This window comes from Mustela nigripes, chromosome 8 (genome assembly GCF_022355385.1).
Source record: "Mustela nigripes isolate SB6536 chromosome 8, MUSNIG.SB6536, whole genome shotgun sequence".
Classification (NCBI taxonomy): Eukaryota; Metazoa; Chordata; class Mammalia; order Carnivora; family Mustelidae; genus Mustela; species Mustela nigripes.
Genome location: NC_081564.1, coordinates 31,841,698 through 31,852,793, shown reverse-complemented (window position 1 = coordinate 31,852,793; position 11,096 = coordinate 31,841,698). Strand labels below are relative to the sequence as shown.

General features: G+C 51.1%; 1 pseudogene; it reads left to right on the top strand.

Moving 5' to 3' along the window:
- The first annotated feature begins 4,072 nt into the window (after window positions 1-4,072).
- The window catches only part of LOC132022977 (large ribosomal subunit protein eL8-like), a 32,350-nt pseudogene continuing 25,326 nt past the window's right edge, over window positions 4,073-11,096 (top strand).

Below are 11,096 nucleotides of genomic sequence, written 5' to 3'. Positions count from 1 at the left end.
ATATCCCCAACCCATCTATCTTTCTCCATCTCCACCCCTCCCCTCCATCCCACCCAAAGCACCTGTCACTTTCACTGTAGGACACTCCCCAAAATGTCTTCAAGACTTTCCCCCTCTGCACCTGCTGCCACACAGCAGATGGTAGCGAGCACACAGCTTCAACTTAGACGACGGAAGTTGTGATCCTTAGCGTGGTGTCAGGCCGAAGCAGCCAGCTCCACCCCCCGCGAGGTCTCACCTCCTCCCAGTCCTCCCTTGGATGCCAGGACAGAGGATGTGGCTGTGTGGGGACGTTTGGCATCATCGTCCCAGCCAGGAGTCTCCTTCCATAGGATCCCCCACCTGGCCCCCGGACACTTCTCTCCTCCACCTGCCCCCCTCCTCCCCTGCCTCCTCAGGCTTCCCCTGCTCTGCCCAGCCCAGCCTGGCCAGTTCTGCTCACACTTTAGAATCTCACCTTTGACAGGACTCCCACGGGGTCATTTTCCTGATTGCCACCAGCCCCCAAAGAGGTTATATACCCTTCTATGTATTTCTCCACACCACCACAACTAGTCATTAAAGAAGTTATTTAATTATTGCTAAGTGGATATCCACTCTTCTCAACTATAGACTCCAGGAAGAGCAGATACCTGTGCCTGGCTTTGCACACTCCCGCCTCCCTAGTGCCCAGGCACTGTTGGCATTAGCAGACACTCAATAAATATTTGTTGAATGAATGAATGAACCCTCAACCCAGATGACCACCTAGGCAAGAGCTGTAGCAGAGCCCCACCCCTCCCCACCACCAGGCACGGTTTCAGGGCCTTGAGGCCTCGTGAGTCCTGTTATTCTGCTCTTCATGACCTCTACAGGATGATGGCCATGAGTCCCAGTTGGCTCAGTTGGCCAGACCAGCCCCAGTTTATGCCTGTTGTTCAGGCATAAACTTAGTGTGTCTCCCCTCCTCACTCTCAAAGAGGTCCTGCTTTGAACCTTAAAAATGGTGCTGCCCACATGCCTCTCATCCCCAAGGAGGTCCCTGGTAGACCACCAGGTGTCCACACCCCCACATGCATGGGTGGAGCCAGGCCTGTAGGGGAGCTGGACCCCCAGCATGAGACCAAACCCAATACGTGGATTCTTCCCCTTTCTCACTGCTGAGGGGACAATCTCAGAGCGCCACTGGCATGGCCCCTCAGAGGCACGGTCCCTCCACGGACTGGGACACCAGTCATGAGTAACAGCAGCAAGTTCCCTGCTAGGGACGCCCCCCCCCTTTATCCCCACCCCTCCTCCACCCTTCTTCCTCCAACTTTGATTTCTAGAGAACTGAGGCTACAACTAGGACTTACTTCCATGGGGCACCCTCTGCAAAGGGAAGAATTAAATCTGGAGCATGGGAAAGAGCATGAGAAGATGCACCTGGGCTCAGTGAAACACCTCCCAGCACCAAGTACACACTGGTCCCTCTCCCAGTCGTCCCTCTTCAGAGGGACCTCTGTCCTCAAAATGTGTGGGAGCAGAGGCTATACACTCTCAAGCATCAAACCATGGGGGGTGTCCTGCACCCCAGGGGCCTGGGCAGACTTCTGCCTTCCGACCAAGGCTTCCGCGGGGTCCTAGAGGGGGAAAGGTGAGCTCGTGCACTATCGTGGTTAGAGAAAGTAATTGACATGTGGCTAAACAGCTATTTGGTTTACAAATCTTCTCCAGAGAGCCGTTTCCCAAAAAAATTCTGGCTCGCTGCGTGTCCAAATAAAGGTACCACGGCCAAAAGATCAAGGCTTAAAAATGATGAGAAACACAGATAACTCCCCAACATTCGGAACTGGCATAAGCATGCCTAATCCATCAAAACAAATTTTGATCCCACGTAGTAACAGGCTTAAACTCCCCCCCCCCCCGCCCCCCGCACCACCAACTTAGCCCTCCTAAAGTCGTCCATTTTATTTTTAAGTTCATTTGCTTAATGCTCCGAACCTTTGAAGATAAAGTTCACATTAACCTCCCCTATTAGTAGCACGCTAGGGCGGGGCGGGGGGGGGGGGTTGTTTTCAAACGTGGGGTAACTTCCCCTCTCTGAGACGCTTAGGTAAGCTCAGCACAGACGCGAACAAAAATGTCACGTCATTTCAGTACCTTGGACATGTCCAGGAAGGGAAAGAAAGGGAAGCCAGTCCGGGGCACGCCCTAGGCAGTGACCAAAGCTGGCCCCACCAGTATAGGCAAGCACACTCCTCCACCTAGTAAGTCTACAAAAAGATGCCCAGCGGTTCTGGCAACTTGGGGCTGGCTAATGTGGAAGCGACTGGCTGCAGTGGGGCAGGTGAGGAACCGGGGTTTGGCTATTGAGGGGCTGGTGGGCGGAAGCCCTGTGTTTACAGAAACCATCCAGGCGTGGCCAGACTCTGACCACAACTGGAAGAAGGGCCAGCACATTCCTGCCAAGGGGACCAAGAAGTTAGGCCCGAGTCGGGGGAGGGGGGGTTCAGGACCCTGGGCACACAAGCTCCAGGGCCAGTGGGGGGCCTGTGGTGCTCCACGGGGAGGAGGAGGCAGAACCCCACTCAAATGAGCTGCAATGACTTGACAAGGAAAAAGAAAGGGGGGAAGCGGGCACACAGGGCCCCCAACACCCTGGATAGAAGGCCCACAAGGACCATTTTCAGAGCCCCCAGCCTTGGCCTGAGACCGCGGTCACTCACTGGGCGCTGGCTCAGATTTGCCCCATAGCGGAGGGGAAGAGAAATGTGTGGGTGGGAACCAGCAGAGACACCAGCGGGAGCAGCTGGGGAAGGCGCAAGGGCACCACCCCCCAAACCCAGGAGCTTTGGGCACAGGCCCGACTCATTTTTTATTCACATACACATTTGTCACTCAAAAGGGGTATGTCCTAAATCCATCTAGAAAGCTCCCACTCCCACACCCCTATGAAGCGCACAATTCATGCTTTCCAGGGGTTGGGGGGGGGGGGCGGTTCTCAGCCCGCGCTCTCACTGAAAACAATTGTGTGAATCAGTTTTTCCAATCAGTTTTTCCTTTTCCTCTGTGCAGTGCATGTTGAAATTGTATCCAACAAGGCCTGAAATTAAACTCTTTTGCAAAATTGTAACTTCTGCCCATTCATTGTCCTCCTCCCCTCCATCACCAGATTGCTTTTCAAGGCCAGTTCTCCCAAATGAACGCCACATGGCGTTAGGAGCAGTCACGTGATCAACCAGCAAGGAACAGCAGGGCAGGACCCAGGCTTCTCTTCTGCTCTGCAGCTCTGGCGCCCTCCTCTTGCCTATATCCTCTATCCCACTTCTCAGTGACATCTCTATGCCTCTCACCTTTGCACCCGTTCTCTGTCCTGGAGAGAACGATGCCCCTTATTGATTAGGATTAAGCGACCAATATTAGCAAATATTCAAAGAGCCAAGGGGAAGCCACCTGCCGCTGGGAGACGGAGCTGGCCTCAAAGGACACCAGTCAGAATTTAGAGGGGAGAGGAAGCCATAGGTAGCCTCTGACCTCATGCCCATATTCCCAAGTGTGAGAGCTGAGGGTGTCTAGGGAACTCGCTCCCTCGGAGAACACGTGAAAGTACTTGCCCAAGGACGCGTGGCTGGTTAGTGGTAGCAGTGGAACTAGAATCCAAATCAAAGCTTGTCCCATGTCACACGACAGCGCGTGAGAGCAAATTCACAGCGCCACATGGAAACTTGTTACTCCAGATGCCTTCCTCTCCAATCACTGTTCCCTAAATGATAGTCAACCACACTCGACAACCTAGGAATCAGAGCTCAGCTGGCACTTCTTATGTGCCAGGCACTTTGGAGAAAGAGTCAAAGGAAGGGCAAGTTGTTCCAGTGCTCAGGAGCTTACAATCTATAGTTGGAAAAACAAAACATTTTTCCAGCATGGTTTACAGCGTGACCACATGCCAGGCATGGCTTCAGGCACCATGGGAGTGAACTCAGCTAGACCTCACTGAGCATCCCACCCCATGGGGAAGACAGGGCCAAGAGCAGACAAGTAAGAGGAGTCGAAGTGGAGATGATGAAGGGTGGTGTGGTGGACAGTGTCCGCACCACTCTCAAAGACAGGGATGGGGGGAGAGGCGGAGCTGAACACCATCTCTCCTCTGAGGCGCATCTCATGCCACAAGGGGAATGGTCTGGGCGAAGAGCTTTCCCAAGCACAGGAACAAGGTTGGCATGTCCCACGTACAGGACAAAGGCCAAAGGAGCAGGTAACCCAGGAGAAGAAGAGTCTGAGTTGAGCTCAAAGAGTCAGGCACAAACCAGACCATGCAGAGCTCTTAAGCCCAGGTCGGGAATTGGGGCTTGGTTTAGGGGATCAGCGTCCTCCTCAGACCCTCCAGGCACAAAGCCCACCGCAGAGAAATCAGCAGATACACCACGACCACGACTCATGCCACGTCCAGGGGAGGGGCTGCGTGGAGTGACGACAGAGAGGGCTGGTGAGAGCGCCAAGATTCCTGCCACAGGGAGCAGAGCCAAAAGGCTCAGACGTCAAGGGCACACCTGTCTGACCTCTGAAATGTACAACACACGTTTATTTCGGGTCTTGGCGGCCAAAGGCCGCTTTTTATGATTCCCAAGTCACTTTTGCATGCAGGACCTAAATACACAGGTAGGATAATTATTTTCACTTTTTGTTAGAGGTGGTACAAGAGCTTGACCCTTTGGGAGAGCTTGACCCTTTGGGAAGAAGAGGAACGGCCTTCCAGAACGTGAAGAGGGCAAATGCAAAAGCACTCAGCGGAGGGGCCAAGTTCAAGGCGGGAGGCGGCGGGCAGAACCAGAGAGGTGAACGCACTACCTGGAGTTCACAGCCAGGTTTCCAGTGAAATACCCTCTAGTAAGGGGGTGAGGTGTGCATGTCCCAATATCCTCTGGCCACTGTCAAGGGGCGAGGGCTGACTGAGACAGGATGGAATCAGGGGGGCGTTCGGGAGGCAGGGTGGGGATTCAGAGTGTATGTATAGTCAAAGAGGCCTGAGCTCAGCTGGCTCACAAGTAGGTCATTCATGGTGCCCTAAACCACCTCAATATCACACTACTCTATTCATGCGGGTCCCACGCACAACAAGTACACTTTGCGTAGCCACTTGGGACTCTTTTAAAAAGCAGCACCTTGCCCTCACCGTCTCCTTTGCTGTTCACAACAACCCTGTGGGGTACACAGATCCCGCCTTTACTTCTGGTTTGCAGACAGAGGAAGGGGGCAGCCCAGGCAGCACAGCCCAGGCAGCACAGCCCGTGGGGCGGAACCGGGCCCAGGGCAGGCTTGGGCAGCTAAAGCACATTTTAACAGTTTTCAGCAAAGTGAAAGGCAGGAAGAATTGCAGTCGTTGAGAAACGAGACGAAACTTTGAAGCTGGGGGGAAAAGAAGTCTCTAAAGAAAATGCTGGGGTTGCTAAAGGGTTTCAGACACCAAGACATCAGTGGCGGCGTGGATGTTGGGACTCCCTCCCTTCAACAACCCCCCCCCCCCCCCCGCTTCCCCAGCTTCCTCCCTGGCAACAGCCAGGACCTTCCTTATTCTTTCAAACTCTGAAAATCTAGAACAGCTGTAAGATGCACTAAAGTGATTCCTTACATCTGCAGAGCTCTCTCCAAGGCCTGAACCCCACAGAAGGACCTAGAAACCCCACCCGAACTCCTGCCACCCCCTTCAACGCGGCCACGGGAAACCTAAGCCTCCAAACACCTGTGGAGACTCCCAGACAAGTCCCTACTTCATGGATGCCCAAAGCTCTCCGTCCCCTGGGGTCCACCATGCCTCCCACACCCCACCCACCGAAGTCACGAAACTTCACATTTTCTCCAAGTTACCCCGAAAGAGCCAACTTGCACAAAAGCATTGGTGAGCAATATGGAGTCTACAAATTATTCAGCTATGTTCGTGGAATAGGGGTGTCTGTCCCAATCCTGACAGAAATCTAAGAGTCCACAACAGGCGGTGACCTACATTCCGGGTCCTTTCCCATCCCCTCGGCACCCAGGCCTGTTGGGCTCCAGAGTCTCCCCTTCCCACCCCTAATGCAGAGCCTTCCAGCCTACCCATTCCCTCAGCTCAGGGCCACACGCACAAAACCCACCATCCATGCAAGATGCACCAGGGATCCCTCCACAAAAGGTAAGTTAGTTGTGGTCTTACATTAAAAACAAGGCTTGATTTTTTTTTTATTACCCTATTTTTTACTTCTTGGTTATAAACAGAAATACAGGGTTAGGCTTTATTTTTGCTCAAAATGCAAGTCTCCCCTTTGGGGTCCATGCCTAGAGGACACTCGAAAGCTAGCAGTCAGATCATCCCTTCACAAGTAATAATTAAAAGTCGCTTCCCCTCACTATGAGGAGCTAAACCCTTCCAACTCCAAACCCAAGGGGTCTGTTGAAGAGAACAGGCAGTTGGGGGTTTAGGAAATTTTTCTGTTGTTTCTCCTGACAAGAAGGCAAGCTAAGGAGATTTCAAGAAGTCAGACAGGAAAGAAAAGGGAGTAGGCTTTGGAATGGAGAAAACATTCGGAGAGAAGAAGACCTAGAAGAAAGAGGCGTGATGGGGATTTAAGAAAGAGCAAGACCGAGAAAGGGTGCCCAACGGGATGGAGTCCCTTCATATCTCCTCAGAACCTCAGGAAGAGCCAGATTGTTCATCGTCGCAGAATGGATGTCTGTCCTTCAGAAGCAAGAACATACCAGGTCTGACCTGAGGGTGGGCAGCAGGCACAGAGGGAGGCGACAGAGGGTGGCTTTGGGCTTCTCTGACAGGAAGTGTCCCTGAGTGAGAGGACTGAGCCAGCACACGGGGGGGGGGGGGGTGGGGGGGGGGGGGGGGGGGGGGGGGGACCGCTAGTACCCATTAACCAATGGACCCAAGCCTGAGCGAGGATACAGCAGCACCCACTAAATACCCCCATCTGGGCCTCAGCCAAATCGTGACCTATAAAATTATTTCAACCTTCCTCCTGAACAGCAATATTGAACCATGATACCCGAATAAGTGAGAAGTGAATGCCCAAGATATACTGTGAATCCCTTCTCTCCTAAAAAGTTATGAATCACCTTTTAGGGCTTGCAACCCAGCAACGTCTCCACACACACACACACACACACACACACACACACACACACAAAGAAAAACCCTCAAAACTTTAGTAAGAATAAGAAAAAAGGAACTTCTCATCTCCATCCATATGCGCTTTCCTTTCCTCCGTATGGGTTTTCTTTCTTTTATACCCCTCTCTTGCCCTATCTCCACCAACCAGCTTTTCTCTCTGACAAATGAGAATAAAGCAACACTCACCCCCAAAACTAAGGGAAGAGGACCCTCCCGTCTCCGGTGCCAGGGAGCAAGGAGGTCACATATGGCATCGCCTTGGGCTGGACGGCCAAGCGAAGGCTTTCTTCCCCTCCAACTCAGGGCATTTTGCCGCCCCCCCACCTCACCCCCTCCTCAGCCTATGTGAAAAGACTGAGATCTTTTAAAGGACTTCGATAGCATGAGTAAATGTAGAAAATCAACAAAGAAAAGTCAAGTTTTTAAAGTGCAGATTTCCCTCCCTGTCGTAGCTAACTATTGCTTCTTGCCTGGGCGCTCCACCCAAACGTTCCGTGTTTAAAACCTTTGATGACTTGCTCTGGGTTTACCCTCCCTTCTTCCTGTGAAGACCCCAGCAGCAAGAATCACAAGTTCCAGTAATCTCAGGGCCAGCCCAGGGGCCCAAAGGAGACCAACCTAACCCCATCAGCAGCGTCCCCTGGCGGCCATCACCGCACAAAGGCCCCTTTCTGTCCTGTGCACATACATGCCCAAGGCTGCCCGGTCTTCTGGATTTTTCTAGGGAAGCAGAAACATCAACCTTTGTGTGGCACGCCCCGATGTTTAAACATCTTTCCCCGATCTGAACTTTCTTTAAAGATTGTGTGAGCCAACCAAATCATCTGGGTGGGCCAGAGCGGATGAATGAAGTACGGATTTACAATCTGAAGCCCCCCACATTCCCTGTGGCTTAGGTTGTTTAGGTACCCACACTTCCCCGTGCCAAGGGGGATAGTGACTTTCCTACAGTAGGAATTATGGGAGTTCATTTGCACAGAAATACACAGTCAAAACAGGGATCTATTCTGTCTCTCTCTTTTAAGAAACATTAAAGGATTTTCCCGAAATTGGCTGTGGATCTGAATATCATTCAGGCTAATATTTCAAGTAATGTTTTCCTTAGGAAGTTAAGAATTTCCCCCCTTTGTTTTTTAGAAGGATGAGGAGCAAGTTGGGCAAAAGGGTAGACAGGCTTTATTTCTAGATCACAGTTCCCAAAATACAGACACCTTGACCACAAAATTCCTCTCCTTGTAAGATGAAGGATGAAAGGTAAGATTTTTAAAACTGTCCTTTTCAGTTCAGTTCAAGGAATATTGACTCTGCTCTTACTAGCACAGACCCCAGGAGTCTGTGCGCCAGGACTGCAACCCCATCCCACAGAAGGTCACAGAGTCACAACCTCTGACTTACCGAACCCCCACCCTACCACCTCATGTCAGACTGGTGCTGTGGGATCCTTTAGAGTCCCTTACCAAGATGAACTGTTAATTGTTTGCTTCTAGAAAACAGGTTTTTAAACACTCAAAGTGGAGAAGTTGACTGAGGTTTCTGGAATACACATCTCTTCTTAGAAGTGGTGTACCCACCTCAGCGGGACTCCAACAATGAGTGAGGAGGTCCAAAAAGCAGATGTGTGACTTCTTGGCCTGCCACATTCTAGATCTTGTTGGGCCCCTATCTCTACCCACCAGATCCCCCAGACAAGAAGTCTTTGAGGGTCCCCAGTCATCCCCAGGGGCTCTCTCTATCCCACGGGGGCTACTCTGTGCCTTGCGCAGAATCATGATGTGGTAACTTATTCAGGCAGCAAAAAGGAGAGACATCTTGACTGAACCTAGATGTGGGCTTTATAAAACGGACAGAACATTTTTTTTTTAAAGATTTTATTTATTTATTTGTCAGAGAGAGAGAGAGTGAGAGCGAGCACAGGCAGACAGAGTGGCAGGCAGAGTCAGAGGGAGAAGCAGGCTCCCTGCGGGGCAAGGAGCCCGATATGGGACTCAATCCCAGGACGCTGGGATCATGACCTGAGCCGAAGGCAGCTGCTTAACCAACTGAGCCACCCAGGTGTCCCCCGACAAAACATTTAAAACACAAACAAGTTCACTCCCTTACACAGACATGTGAGAGGGTACCGTTTATAGATTAGTTCACATTGTCACATATGGGACATGTCTCCATGTTGTAACTGTTGGTTTTTATGAAGGCACTCTCCCAGGCATTATCTCATTTGATCCCCACAAAACCCTCTTTAAGGTCAAAGACTGATGGGATCACCCTCTTCCTACCAGTAGGGAAAGAGACGTGAAATGCTGAAGCCTCGGTTATGCAACTGTGAGAACAGAGACCTCAGTTTAAACCCCGGGGTCTCTGACATCACCGGGCAGTCTTCAGGACACAAAATGGCACCAAGCCTGTTCTTAAGACATTTATGAGAAAATACCTTGACCCCAGTTGCAAAGAATGTTCTGTCACATGGTTTGTGGTATCTTGGCAAACGCTTTGGGAGCTGAGAGAACAAAGCCATCCCCTGAAGGAACTCATGGGAAAATAACAGAAGGATGTTAAGCACCGATGCCTGAACCCTTGAGCACCTCGGCCTCCCTCAGTAGACATCAGAGCAACTATAACCTCCAGTAACGTAGTCTCTCCAAGAGCATCCCCCATTCCTGAGAAAAGCAGGTGGGAGGGGGCGAACGAAGTGGGGTTTGGGAAGAGACGTCAGCTTCCTTCCTTCCATAACTAGGGATGTAACCACTTTGCCCAAACTCCCCCCCCCCCCTTTGGGAACCCTCCCCATCTCCCATTTGTACTCCTTGTGTCCTTTGGAGCCGTTGAGCCCTCCCGCCTCCCCCCAGCCCTGGAGTGGATGCGTGCCCCACCCCTCACTCCCATGTTATGGTTATGCCAAATGGCCGTAATGGTTACCATTAATAGAATGGCTAAGAGAAGTGTGGGGTCGGTAAATTAAGTGAGCATGGTCACGAAAATCATCCCTCAATCTTGGCCGTGCAAAGAAAAAGAGGAAACGTTTACCCTCTTGTGACATACTTTAATCTCACCAGAAGAAAGGAAGGAACAGAGGCAGAACCTGGAGTCAGTTGTTCAATGGGAACGGCAGATGTTATGTGAGGATGCTTTTCAGCGTGCACGAAAGGGGGATCTGTGGGCCGAGCAAGCTTGGGAACCTCTTGGACATCGTATCTGCCAGTGGGTCTTATCAGTAACAAGACAAGTACCCTGCAGGCACAACGATAACTCTCTGAACCGTCCCTGGTAAAGGAACCCCCCGGGTCAAGAGAGGACAGAGCTCCCCAACAACTTCCACACAAACAGGAGTTTTATAGTGGTTTGCCGCCTTTTGTGCTCTGCAGACCCTTCCACCAACAGAGTATCAGGCCACCGCACCAAAGAGGGTAAGATCAGGTCAAAACAGATAGCGAGCTAGGATTTCAGGAAAACAAAATTAAATCACAGGTGAGTAGAGTTGAAAGGGAGTCCAAGGGCCATCTATTCCAACTCCCTTATTCTACAGAAAAGGAGGTCCTGTGTGTCATGTCTGAGTGAATTGGGCAAGTAAGGACTCCAATACCACACACTTCATGATGAAATTGGGTTGTGGCCTGTCAGAGTAAAGAATTAAATTTAAAATACCATATTCTTCCTACTTCCTGCCGCCCTTCTTTTGTGATTGTTTTAATTAACCACAGGCCATTCTGCACACCTATCCTCTCCCTGAAATCTTTGGAGGCTGCATTTTGGCTACCCCCTGGTTGGACCTCAAGGCGAAGTTCCCTGCCCATCAACTTTATAGGCACAACAATTCAATTTTAAGGTTATCAAGGGCTAACTTCATGTCTTATCTGCATCATGTTCCTATAAGTACCTGAGGTTACACTTATTTAAGGTCCTGGTATGTCTTATTGTCACCCCAGGATCTCAAGGGTCCCCTGGATCCCTGTCCAGAACTTTTCCCACTGCATTTAGAGTGACCTTG